Here is a 12987-nt window from a genome sequence, read left to right on the forward strand (position 1 = left end):
AAAACAAATGCCATATGATTTCGCTTATATGTAAAATCTAAAAACCCAAACAAACAAAATAGAAACAAACTCATAGATACAAACTGTTGGTTACCAGAGGGGGAGGGGTTGGGGTGAGCAAAATAGGTGAAGGGGAGTAAGGGGTACAAACTTCCAGTTATAAAATAAATAAGTCATGGAGATGGAATGTACAGCTTAGGGAATCTAGTCAATAATATTGTAATAACTTTGTATGGTGACATATGGTAATGAGACTTAGCATGGGTATCATTTCATAATGTATAAAATATCAAATCACTAAGACCTATACCTAAAACTAGCAAGATACTGTATATCAATTATACTGCAATTAAAAAAAAAACTGGAATAGAAACAAGACAACAAAGATCCCTTCTAACTTAAAAAAAAAGTATTTTTTACCAGAGTGATATATCTACACAATTTAAAAAACAAATGGTAGAGAGGACTTCTTTAGCAAACCAACTGTCCTCTCTCTTACCTTCCTTCTCCCACTGTCCACAGATTCCTGCTTCTCCATTTTCTTCATATTTGTGAGGTTATACCTTTTTCGTATTCCTTCATTATAATTTTAACGGGTCCTTGGAAGGCAGCATATAGAAACCCATGTGCCCATCTTGAAAGACAAGCCTTCCTCTCATCATGGACTAATTTTTTTTTACTTAGGCAAGAATATAAAAAGCAGAATCCATTGTCTTGAAAATCCTCTGCTTACAGAGTCAAGATGCATACAAATGTGTGTGTAATTTAAGCCTGTGTTAGAAACATACTTCTTCCATCTAGTCTAGTCCTTTTGACCTTCTAGGTATTTCTCTATCCTGTCGCCCTCATGGGTTCAGGATCCAGGCTTTTTGCCCTCATCCATTTGGTGCTCTCCGGACAAACATTACCTTGAACATCTACATTTTAATTAAAACTTTCGGTATAGGTCACCTGTCACAATAGCAGATTGTAAAATGATTATCAGGATAAAAACAGCAAGGTTGCAAATAACGTATTAGCTACAGTCCCAAAGTGCTGTGCTCTAGGAGGGGAGACACAGTGAGTGGCAAAGCAGCTAGAACCAAAGTGGCCGAAGTGTGGGATCCCCACACCATGGCCTTCCACTCTCCCAGGGATGATTACCCATCCCATGGCTCACTCCTCAGCTGGCTCCCCCTGCTATCCCTGTCATTTCTGCCCTTCCCCACAGCAAAATGGAGAGCCGGGCGGAGCATAGAAAAATCAGACTAAATTCTATCCTCCGACACTGCCAGTTAACCCACCTGTACTTTACTTCATCCCAATTTCACTTCTCCCCAACTGCTACACACGGCAGAGGGCCCTGCCGGAAAGGACCAGCTAAACCAAAGCCACGTTTCCATTAGGCAGCAGCACCACACTGAGCTACTATCTCGTGGCCATTGGTCCGTCATCTTTGTTTATTAATTCCTGCTTTGCAGAGGGTTAAGTAGACAACGCTCACAGAATGCACCTTTATCTGGGTTAGTACTCGTGAACAGGGAAAAAAAGAGAAGATATCTACTTTGAAAAAAAAAAGCCATCAAAGCTCCTTAGCACATAATACATTTTAGCAATCAGAGCCAGAACCCAAAAGCTTCGTAAAGAAAAGCAAGTGAAAACGCCTCTAATCGTCATTTTTTAAATGCCTTGTTTCCTGCCAATCTTACATTCGCTTCCAGAGAAGCAAAAGTTGCCCGCTCTGCCAGCGCCTTTGTCAGCTGCCAGCTGTTACTTCCCTGGAAAAAAGGGTCAGAAGGCTGCTGGTAGCTAATAGCCAGCCAGAAGCCGCGAGAAAGAACCATCCCTCGTGGGTTTTAGCTGCTGGCTGATTGTCAGCCGAGAGCTACAAGTTCTGGTTTGATAAAAGCCAGCTATAGATTTCAAACCTTCTTTTTTTCTTTTTCCATTTGTGCTCTGAAATTGTCGTGCACTCCAAATGGAACTCTGTGAGCACGCGGGCCTTTGTTCTGCCTTGTTAGGCACCCACAGTTCGAGTCCTCTCCAGACAGTCACTTTGCAGAGAGGGCCGGTGGGCTGAGGCGAAGCAGGGGAGGCAAGAGGAGAGGGGTTTGGGGCTGGATGAGCTGCGTGATGCCCGATGGCACGTGAGCAACCCTGAGTGAGGATGGACCCAGCAGAGAGGGTTTCACGCTCTGAGAGACAAGCTCAGAGTCTGGTTGTTTCTGTGATGGCTGTGGGTGGGGGTGGGGCGGGCGGGGAAATGTGCTTGTAAGTTCGAGTCAGGATTTATTGACTGAAGTCCCCTGAAATGAAAGTCACCAGCTCGAAGCACCAAGCATGAAATCCGAATCTTAAACTGCTTCAAGGCTCCCAACTGTTCCTCTAGGCCAGCAAGGAGAATTACCTTCTCGGAGACATAGTGCGAAAATCAGAGCTCTGTAGATTTCAGGGGGTCGGGCAAGAAGGGGGGGAGCGCGGCAGGAATTCGGTACAATGGTGTGCTTTAAATCCAGATGCTTAGGGGCTGTCATGTGCCATGCATCAACGGTGAAAAATAAACACCCAGCAGAAGCTGGCTTTGAGTTAAGGTGAGTGCACAATAAATTTCAACTGGTTAAATTAATCGCTCGCTGCTTGTTGTGAATATTAATCCCAGGGAGGGAGCTGGCTTCAACCCAATCAAAAGACAGGTGAAAACTGAAAACAACAAAACATTTGGGATCTTTAGAGGGAAGGCTTACCTGTGAGCCAAGCGTTGATGCCGAGTCCCTTTGAGAAGCAGAATCTGACAAACAGCCCCTCCAGCTCTGCAGGTGCAACTGCACCGTGGGAGCCAGCTCAGCCTGCCCTCAGCCCGCACCTGTCCACCCCCTCCCCCAGGGCTCTCTGGGGATGGAATGCAGAAGAGTCTTGCCTGAGGATGTGGAAAAATGGAAGATGAAGGAGCCGGGACTCCTAATTTGGCTTGTCTTGATTATTGTGGTAAAATGTACATAAAAAATTTTACCATTTTATTTTTATTTTTCTTAAGATTTTATTTATTCATTTGAAAGAGAGAGAGCACAAGCAGGGAGAGAGGCAGAGGGAGAGGGAGAAGCAGACTCCCTAAGGAGCTGGGAGCCTGACAGGAGGCTCGATCCTAGGTCTTGGAGATCATGACCTGAGCTGAAGGCAGACACTTAACCATCTGAGCCACCCAGGCGCTCCCAAATTTACCATTTTAACCATTTCCAAGCGTGCAAGTCAGCAGCCCTGAGTACATTCACAGTGTTTTGCAACCATCACCACTCCCAATTTCTAGAATTTTTTCATCATCCCAAATAGAAACTCTGCACGCATTAAACAACAGCCCCTTATTGTCCCCTTTTCCGGTAAGCTTTCTTCTATATTCTGTCTCTATGAACAACACTATTTTAGGTATCTCATAAAAGTGAAATCTAATAATACTCATTCTCGTACATCTGCCTTGTTTCACTTAGCATAATATTTTCAAGGTTCAGCCATGTTGTAACATGTATCAGTACTTCATTATGTTTAGGGCTGAATAATATTCCATTTTATGGATATACCACATTTCGTTTATCCATTCATCTCTTTGGTTTCAGGGTTTTTTATTTAAGTAGGAAGCATGCCCAGTGTGGAGCTGAACTTGGGGCTTGAACTCATAACCTTGAGATCAAGACCTGAGTTGAGATGAAGAGTCAGACACTTAACCAACTGAGCCCCCCACATGCCACTATCCATTCACCTGTTGATGGACATTTGAGTTATTTCCACTCTTTGATTACTATGAATAGTGCTGCTATGAACATTTGTGATACCTGTTCAAGTCCCTTCTTTTGATTCTTTTGGGTGTGTTTCTTTTGAGGAATCACCAAACTATTTCCCAATTTGTTTCTAATATTCCTAGAATTCTGATATAACAGAAAGAAAAAAATCATTACAAAAAGATACAATAATGGTTGCTTTTGGCATTCGGTATTGATCTCAGCGGGAGATGACTGTTTATAGAATGACCCTGATGGGACATGTTTGGATGTCTAAAGAGAGATGCTTTACAACGGTCCCGAAGGAGAAGGTCACCACCAAGAAGAAGAAGTAGAAGGTACAGCCTTGATAAGGATGCGAAACTGTTGCCCTCCCTGGGTGGTGCTGAGACGGGGGCCCTGGAAGGAGGGAGAGAAGAGGCCTCTGGAGAGAGGGAGCCACACCGAGGTCACGGATCCTTAGGTGAAAGATGGCCAATGAAGCTAGAAGGCCTCACAGTCCATTGTAGATTGCTGACTTGGTCAGCCCTGGGCGGTCATTCCCCTCTGTTTTCCCTAAACCTTCAGCTAAAACCTTTACTATTTCATGAAGTGGTGATCGTGGCCTTGTGAGCAGATCAGGAGCATGAGAGGGACAGGGAAGGGGGTGAGGCTCTCTCACTGTGCGGGAGGTTGGACTGTACCCCTATTCAGTGCCAGCAGAAAATCGGAGGGTCAGGTAGCCGTGAGGCACGTCAGAAACCCTGCAGGAGGTGAGGCAGGGATTCAGTATCGCTTGGAGTAGATGTTGAAGAAGAAAGCAGTTGCAGACAATGGAAGACTTGGGGCTTTCCAGCGTATCCTGAGAATACTGTGCCTCTGAGCAGGGAAACCAGAGTCACCCTACGTAAAGCCCCATTGTCAGATGAGGGCAAGCAAGTCCTGCTCAGTGAATGTTCCATCCGGGCAGGACACTGAGACGCACCCTCTCTGTGGCAACTTATGTCAAAAGGCACAGCCTGTTAAACAGAACTTTGTGGAGACACTGGGGCAGCTTAGATAAGATCTCACTTCCCTTCTCTATGAGGAACAGCCCCAGACAAGTCGTTCTGGGGACTGGCCTCGAAAAGTGAACTTGCTCAGACAGAACCCACCCTGCACCGTGACAGGACCTTGTAAAGTACCATCGGCCTCGATACGGCCACCACCGGTATCAGCGCTTGGACCCACGTAATGAAATGGCAGGAATTTGGGGATTTTCCCCAGGCAGCAAGGGAGACCGTGGCCCCATGACCCAGAATATGTTGAGAGGGGTCAGAATAGGCTCCCCAAAATGGCTATGGTCAAGGCTTACAGAGAAACGTAACTCTAGTGAGAAATTCTCCATGGCAGGCAGAACAACAGGTCCTCGGAACCGCAGTCCTCGGGCCCTCTGTTTGAGACCCTTGCTGTTCCGAATGTGGTCCACAGAGTAGCAGCGTTGGTAGCACCCGAGAGCTCATTAGAAATCCAAACCCCAGGCCTCACCCCAGACCTACTGAACCAGAATCTGTCCCTTAAAACACGCCCAGGCGAGGTACCTGTGTACCACATTCTGAGAAGACATTTTTGGCGTCCTGCTCCACAACCTAGGCCGTACCTTGGAATCATCTGGGAAACTTCAGGTTTTGACAGACCCTGTCAGAGCTCTCAGGTGATTCCAATCTGTAGTGGAATCTGAGAACCACCACTCTAGAGAGTTCTGCTCTGGCCTCTTCCAGCTGCGCCCCTGTGCTCAGGTGTGGGGTCCAAAGGCCAGTGGTGTGCTGATGAACAGGCTTCCCAGGAAAAAAACGAAAACAAAAACAAATGACCTGTGATATTCGAAAGTTGAAAGTTTACCATTTCTCCTTGTGTATCTATTCCTACTCGACCGCAGCTGAATTTGGGCTGCAAGGGTGGTAGCAGGAGGACAGAGATGGGGAGAGATGACAGCTCTCAGGCTCCTGTACCGGCTGGCACCCAGGCTTGGGGCCAATGGGGTGTGTCCACAGTGAGCCTCTGCCCTCCTCTAGGGACCGTAGAATTCCCTGATCCCGTGCAGGTCTTTTCTCCAAGGGGGTGGTACAGAGTTTAAACAGGGGCCCCTCGGAGGAGCCGGCATTAGGAAGAGCATGGGAGGGGGTTGAGAGCAAGGGCTCCCACCTCATCCCTGTAAGTGCAGGAATGAGCCTGCAGACGGTCACGCCCCATTTTGAATTTGCAGCTCTTTTCGGAGCTCTGCTGTGGTATGGCAACCCTCTGTTATGACCAGACTTTCCCTGGTCCTTAAGAGCAGGTTTAACTTGCCAGTCTGAGGCTCAGGTGTGTTTCGGGGAAGGAGGGAGAGAGACAGGGAGAGAGGCCAGCAGATGCTGGCAAGGGCTTGAAGGAGTCAGGAATTTAAGTGGGAATGAGCAGGAGAATATAACTCAACTCTGACTGCCCAGGAAGCCTTGGAAATGGTGGGGAGGCGCTGGACTTCCCACAGGATGTGGGAGATAGATTTATGTCACGGTGTTTGTTTGTTAAAGGAAAGATGATCTCGAAAGTTTGGAGGACTTATGGCAGAGAGCTCAGAGCCTGGAGTTAGACTGCATGATTTCAAATCGCAGCCCCATCACTCACAAGCCTTGTGGCATTGGGCAAGTGGCCTAAGCTTCCTTCCACTCCCTACTCCATATCTTCCTCATGAACTTGGGGTGCACTGAAAGACAGGGGACTGGCCAGATCTGTGGCAGGAAAGGGTTAAGGAGAGCAAAGGGCCTTGTGGCAATAATACTAGAAGGCTGGAGGAGGTGGCATAGAACAGGCATTAGCCCTCTGTGGAAGGAGTTTCTTGGGAAGATGGTGCTTGAAAAGAAGGACACGTGGAACCAATGAAGGGATTGATTAGTGAAAAAAGGCTGAAGACAAGCATCACCTCCTTCCCAGCTCCAGGCTTCAGTCTCTCACCTAAATGCCAGGTAATCCTTCTTTTCTTTTATTTATTTATTTTTAAGATTTTATTTATTTATTTGACAGAGAGAAATCACAAGTAAGCAGAGAGGCAGGCAGAGAGAGAGGAGGAAGCAGGCGCCCTGCTGAGCAGAAAGCCCGATGTGGGGCTCGAACCCAGGACCTGGGATCATGACCCGAGCCGAAGGCAGCGGCTCAACCCACTGAGCCACCCAGGCACCCCTAAAGATTTTATTTTTAAGTAATTGCTACACCCAACCAATTACAACCCTGAAATCAAGAGTCATGTGCTGTATTGAATGAGTCAGCCAGGTGCCCTGGTAAGACTTCTTTTAAAAGATTCAAAGTGTTGGGGCGCCTGGGTGGCTCAGTGGGTTAAGCCGCTGCCTTCGGCTCAGGTCATGATCTCAGAGTCCTGGGATCGAGCCCCGCAACGGGCTCTCTGCTCTCTCGGGGAGCCTGCTTCCTCCTCTCTCTCTGCCTGCCTCTCTGCCTGCTTGTGATCTCTCTGTCAAATAAATAAATAAAATCTTTAAAAAAAAAAAAAAAGATTCAAAGTGTGAGGGCTTGAGCTGCATCAGTGGCTGGAAATTAAGCTTCCTCAAAGGGCCTATGAGCTCCCCAGAATGCTGACATCTCTACCATGTGTGTGTGCATGTGTGACACACAGAGAGAAAGAGCATGTCTCATGGGTTGTCAGGGTCTTGTGGCTCTGGCTCCTTTGTCAGCTTCAGGCGCCAGTCAGCAGCAGGACCCCCTCTGCTTGTCTGTCTCCAACTTAGAACTTTCACACGAGTAAAATTTCCTGACCTTATTGCTTTTAAGATGCAATTCTAAGAACATCTTTTTTACAGATTATCATCACTACTTCTGTTTACTCTTACTTCTATATGCATTCTGCCAAGTAGGCAAAGCTCGCATGAGAAGAATCCATATTTTTTTTCTCTGCCAGGAAGGTGTGATACCAAGGCAGAAGCTTAGAGAGAGAAGACAGTTCTGCTTTCAGATGGCCTGGATGACGTAGTCCGTCTGTCCCCAGACCAGAGTGCAGATCGGGGCAGGCAAAAGCCCTCACCAGGTATGTGCTTCGGACTTCGGTTTTTCCTCAGCTGGGTCCTCACGTGTGGTCGGATGCTCTGATCTGTAGTAAATTCTCTGACATATAACACTCCCTTAGTCAGCTGGTAGCAGGAAAGTACACCTTAGTGCCACATAGGAATATTTGTAGTATCTACTGTTTTGTTTTTCCCCTTCCAGTATTGACTGATAATTGATTCTGATTGATTTATGCCTTTGTTTCAGAGTTCCTATGTATTACTGTAATAGCAGCTAGTGTTTACTGAGCACAATGCCAGACACTGCACACAGATCATTTAATCTCTTCAGACTCCTCCCGCGGGCCCGCACAGTATAGTTGTGTCGTTAGTTGTGTCATCTGTGTCTGGCTGAGGAGGCAAGTGGGACTAAAGTCTACCCTCGCCCACCAAGGGCTGTGCTGAGGGAGAGGCTTCATCCCGGGGGAGCAAAGATTGTTCTTCACACAAAGACAGCAGCCAGAACTGCTACATTTGGAGCCTTGCTCACCTGTGAGAGAGATGTCTTACTATTCCCATTGCAGAGATTAAGAAACTAAGGGACACAAAGAAGCAACAAAACTTCTCGAAGGTCACACAACTGGCAGGCGGAGGAATAGGGACACAGACCAACACCTGACTCAGAGCTCAGGCTCTTGACCTGGATGCAATTGGTATAATGTGTGTTCCACTCCCTGGGAATTCCCAGTCTTAGGTTGTGAGCGCCCAGAAGACAGGCTTTCGAATCCCAATGGTTGGCCTTTGAGTCTACACAACCTGCCGGGTTAATGTGTACATGAAGTGACTGACCTCTCATACTAAAGGCGTGAAAGCTCAGGTTCTCTGCACAGAGATCTCTGACTACAGCACCCGGTGGCTTGAGACTAGAATTTCATGATATAACGAGAAGAGAAGAGGCATTGAGAGCTGTCAGGCAAAGGAAGCCCGGAGCAAATCAACCGACTAGATTCTCTTGAGGGCGTGCAAGTTCTGAGGCCCAGCAGGACTGCAGTCTGGCAGTCAGGCGACCGAGCCTGCTTGAAGGGGAGGGTTTAACATGAAGCGTCCACCTACCTGCCTCGTATCCACACCCCACACCGTGGTCGAGCCCTGAAAGATCAGTGTGCCCGGAAAAGAGATCTCCCTTCTAACCGCGTGACTCAGGTTTCCCCCGTTTACTGCATTTCTCTGGGTTCTGCCCTGCCTGCCGCCACCACCCTTCCAGATCCTTCCCGCCCTCTCCCTGATGCCTGAAATTCCTTTAATATGGAACAAAGGCTTTCATTTCATACAGGGTGATGAGGCTTAAAATGCAAGCACCCCTCAGAGAGGTGGCATACTGATTTAAATTCACACCATGTAACTTAGGTATAAACGAGTGCTCGGGTTTTTTTTCCTGAGAGCACCTTTTGATGAGGGGAAGGCAGCGGAGAGAATAAGGACACTGGGAAAGGCCGCGTTAGAAGGATGGTGGTCTAGAGAAAGAAAAGGACATAGAGAGGAGATGAATCCGTGTGGCTTCGGCATATATATGTGTGGCATCCTTGGCCCCCCAGTAGGTACCAGGCAGCTCGGTGGAGGGCCGGGCAGGGCGGCCTTTCTCGAGAGTCCACTCTGCTTTGAAACCCAGCTGTGTGGCCCTCGCAAGCTACTTAACTTCTCTGCACCTTGCTTTCCTCACTTAGAAAATGAGGTGAACAAAACCTATTGTGCAGGACTGCTTTGGGGATTTCTATTTTATTTATTTTCTATTTTACTGTGGTGACATGCACATAACATTTATCATCTTAGCCATTTTTAAGTGTACGATTCCGTGGCACTTAGTACATTTACTTCAGTGCAACCATCTCCACCATCCCTCTCCAGAACCCTTTCCTCTTGCAAAGCCAAAAGTCTGTATGCATGAAACAATGACTCCTCTTGCCTCCTTCTGCTCAGCTCCTAGCCACCACTGTTCCAATTCCCGTCCCTGTGGATCTGACTATTCTAGGTACTTTGTACAAGTGGAATTACGTAGTATTTGTTCTTTTCTGACTGGCTTATGTCACTTACCATGATGTCTTCCAGGTACAGCTATGCTGTAGCATGTGTCAGAATTTCCTTCGTTTTTAAGCCTGAATAGTATTCTGTTGTACGGATAGATCCCACTTTGCTTATCTACTCATCCACAGACGGACTGTTGTGTTGTTTCCACCTTTGGGGTATTGTGAATAATGCTGTTATGAACATGGAGGTACAAATATCTCTTTGAGACCCTGTTTTTAATTCTTTTGGGTATTAAAAAAAATTCTTTGGGGTATAACCAGAAATGGAATTGCTAGATCATATGGCAATTTTTTTTTTTTTGAAGAACCACCGTATTGTTTTCCCACAGGGGCCACACCACTTAACATTCCCACCAACAGTGTACAAGTGTTCCCTTTGCCCCACATCCTCGCCAACACTTGATTTCTCTTCTCCTCCTTCTTCTCTTCCTCACCTTTCTCCTTTTTGTAACCAACGTAATTATTAAATACCTTACACCGTTTTTACACAGTTTCTGAAAGACACACAAGAACACGTTGAGAATCTCACTTTGCATGCCTAGCACCTAGTGTAGGTCTGGAGAAAGGCAAGCACTCACTAAAGGTTTGGTGGCTGGAATACCCAGAACAGTGCTGGGAGCCTGGGTGTTTCTTCTCATCCTGCCATTGTCCCTTCAACCATGCCACAGAGCGTAAGCCCACAGTGTGTGAGCACAACAAGGGCCATCTTTGGGGAAATTCCTTCTGGTGTGCCCTAGTTTCACTCTGCCCTTTCAGCATTTGAAATCGTACCATTTAAAAATGGAAACTCAAGTCTTGTCCAAGGAATGAGTCTTTCCCTTTTTCTTTTCTTTTCATGAATTAATACTGTAGAGTGGAGAGTTTCTGAACATCAGCTCCAAATCGCTTTGTTTGGTTTGGTTTACGGAGGTGGGAAGAGCTGACTTTCATCTAATGATGTCTTTTGCAAGAAGCTGGTGGGCTTCTTGAAGCTGGCAAACACAAACCGTCCCCTCCTAGGGAGAGGACTAACCCACATCTTGGCTACTCTGGTTATTGGTTCTGCAGCCGCCAGGCCCGTATACACACGGCACCACTCTTTTAGTGTCTACATCTTCTTTTTCTTCTTGAGTGCTGTCAAGAGTTGTGCAAAGGAAGCAAGTTACCTGTGTGCACCCAAGAATGTAGGAAGGACAGAACACAACACAAGAAGAAGGGACAAGAAGTAACATTCCCCCAGAGGGGAGACAGTTCTGGAATCCTTTTCCATGGACTAGCTGTGTAAATCCGGAGAAGTTACTCGATGTCTCTGAGCCTTGGAGTCCCCGAAGACCAAGTGGGAATAACAATCAATGGCTTTCTCGGGACTGCTGGAGGGTTAAATGTGCTGATATGTAGCATATGGTGGGTTCCTGGTGAAGCGTCCCTCTCCTGTGATGGTAGCTAAAAGGGTATATACATTAGTCTGAAAACACCAGTGGAAACCCCTGGGGGACAGACGTGCTCATTTCCCAGACTCCCTGACGCTTTCCCTGCATCTACATTTCCCAGTAGCTGCCTACAGCACATTCAGACAGGACTCTCTACTGTTCTAAACAGTTTATGTCCTCAGGCTGCTTTCCAGCAGGGGCCCCAGCAAAGGCCCCAGGTAGGAACTATGAACCTATTCCTCCAGGTGCCTGCCCTTCTGTTCAGAATAAACAGAGACAGGAGGAAGGCCCAGCTCACAGCAATTAAATGCAGCACTTCAGCACCTGGTTATCTTCCTACACGGCCCTCAGGCCTCCCATCTGGGGAAAGAGTTGGGAAGAGAAATGGAAAAGAAAATTCTCCCTGTTCTTCCTGATAGGTTGTATTCCAAAGGTAGGACTTGACAGAAGCATCTTCCAGGCTTTTCCCACGCCATTGAAGGGATGGAAGAGAAATGAAAATGGTTTTCACAGCGCCCCTTTTCTTGGCTCTCCTTGTTTCCTCCCCTTGACATTCTTTTCTTCTCTGTTCTCCAAGTATCCTGGGACTAGCTGCCGCACAGAGAATACTATTTTTCCCTAAGCAAAAAAAAAATAATTTTTATAATTTTGAGGCAGAAAGTTCAAGGCCACCGTAATAAATACTACTTTTTAAAAAATATGCTTCTGGAAAAAAAAGACCCAAACAGCCCTTATGTGTAAATAGTATAAAAGTCCTTCATTCTCACTCGTTCCCCTCAATCTCATCCCCTGGAGGTGACAACCACTTCACAACCACTTCACAGTCTGTGTGTATTTTTCCAGACACTTATAATTTCTTCCTCTGACAGACATGGAATGATTGTCAGTGTGTCAGACGCCAAGGAGAAGTGAAAACACATAAATCTATATATGTATGTCCATGTGTTTATCTGGCACATATAGTGGCAAAAATGAGATCATGTGTCTCAATAAATAATATCCCAGAGCCACTTTTCCCTGTTAGAATGTAGAAATTCATACATACATATTTATGATTTTTCACAGCTGCATAATATTCCATTTTAAGGCTATATCCAAACATCTACAACATGTATATTTTATTTTAAAAATAAGCCGTTTATCCTCTGCCTGCAGAATGCAGAGGAACCCACTTCATGGGACCTACTGGAGCAGAACCTGGCATCCTGGGTGGGGATGTCCCCCGCACAAGGGCGGAGAGATGGCTAGATGTGCGGGCTGAGCCTTGGCCCTCTTCAGTGAGTAGGCAGGGCCAGCACCTGCGGCACAATGTGCCTGCCCAGGCATCTCGCTGTGGTGCCCAGCCGGCCAGTGCCCTCACTGACTTCACACCCACATCCCTCTGATTCCAGAGCTCTAGCTGCCACAGCTCCCATCACATTCTGCTGCCCCTGTCATCCTGTGTCCAGCGTCTACTTTGACCCTAATTTCTGTAGGCTACTGATTAAATAAGGAGAAGGAAGGAGAAGAAATAAACTCGGTCATGAAAAATGCAGCCAGAGGAGGACAGTGTGTATGTTGCATGTGTGCAAGCGTGCTCATGCACACATGTGTACATGCCTCTACGTGCCTGTGTGTGTGTGTGTGTGTGTGTTGAAAGGACTCACTTTTTCGTGCATGTTGATGGGCAGGGAGTCCTCCCTCAGTGGTGAAGGGCAGCAAATGCTGATATTTTAAGCAGCTGCAGATAGTTAAGAAGCTCTTGCCTCATACTCCA

The 12987-nt window shown here is 46.8% G+C and overlaps 1 protein-coding gene across 1 annotated transcript in view; it reads left to right on the top strand.

Annotated features, from left to right (window-relative positions):
* The first annotated feature begins 7766 nt into the window (after window positions 1–7766).
* The window catches only part of LOC111158219 (TRAF3 interacting protein 2), a 46837-nt gene continuing 41616 nt past the window's right edge, over window positions 7767–12987 (top strand). Inside the window, exon 1 of the mRNA XM_022520138.1 lies at window positions 7767–7782. The gene's annotated coding sequence lies outside the window, so the exon portion shown is untranslated. The remainder of the gene's footprint in view (window positions 7783–12987) is intronic.

This window comes from Enhydra lutris, unplaced genomic scaffold, assembly GCF_002288905.1.
Source record: "Enhydra lutris kenyoni isolate GAN:26980312 unplaced genomic scaffold, ASM228890v2 scaffoldscaffold58, whole genome shotgun sequence".
Lineage (NCBI taxonomy): Eukaryota > Metazoa > Chordata > Mammalia > Carnivora > Mustelidae > Enhydra > Enhydra lutris.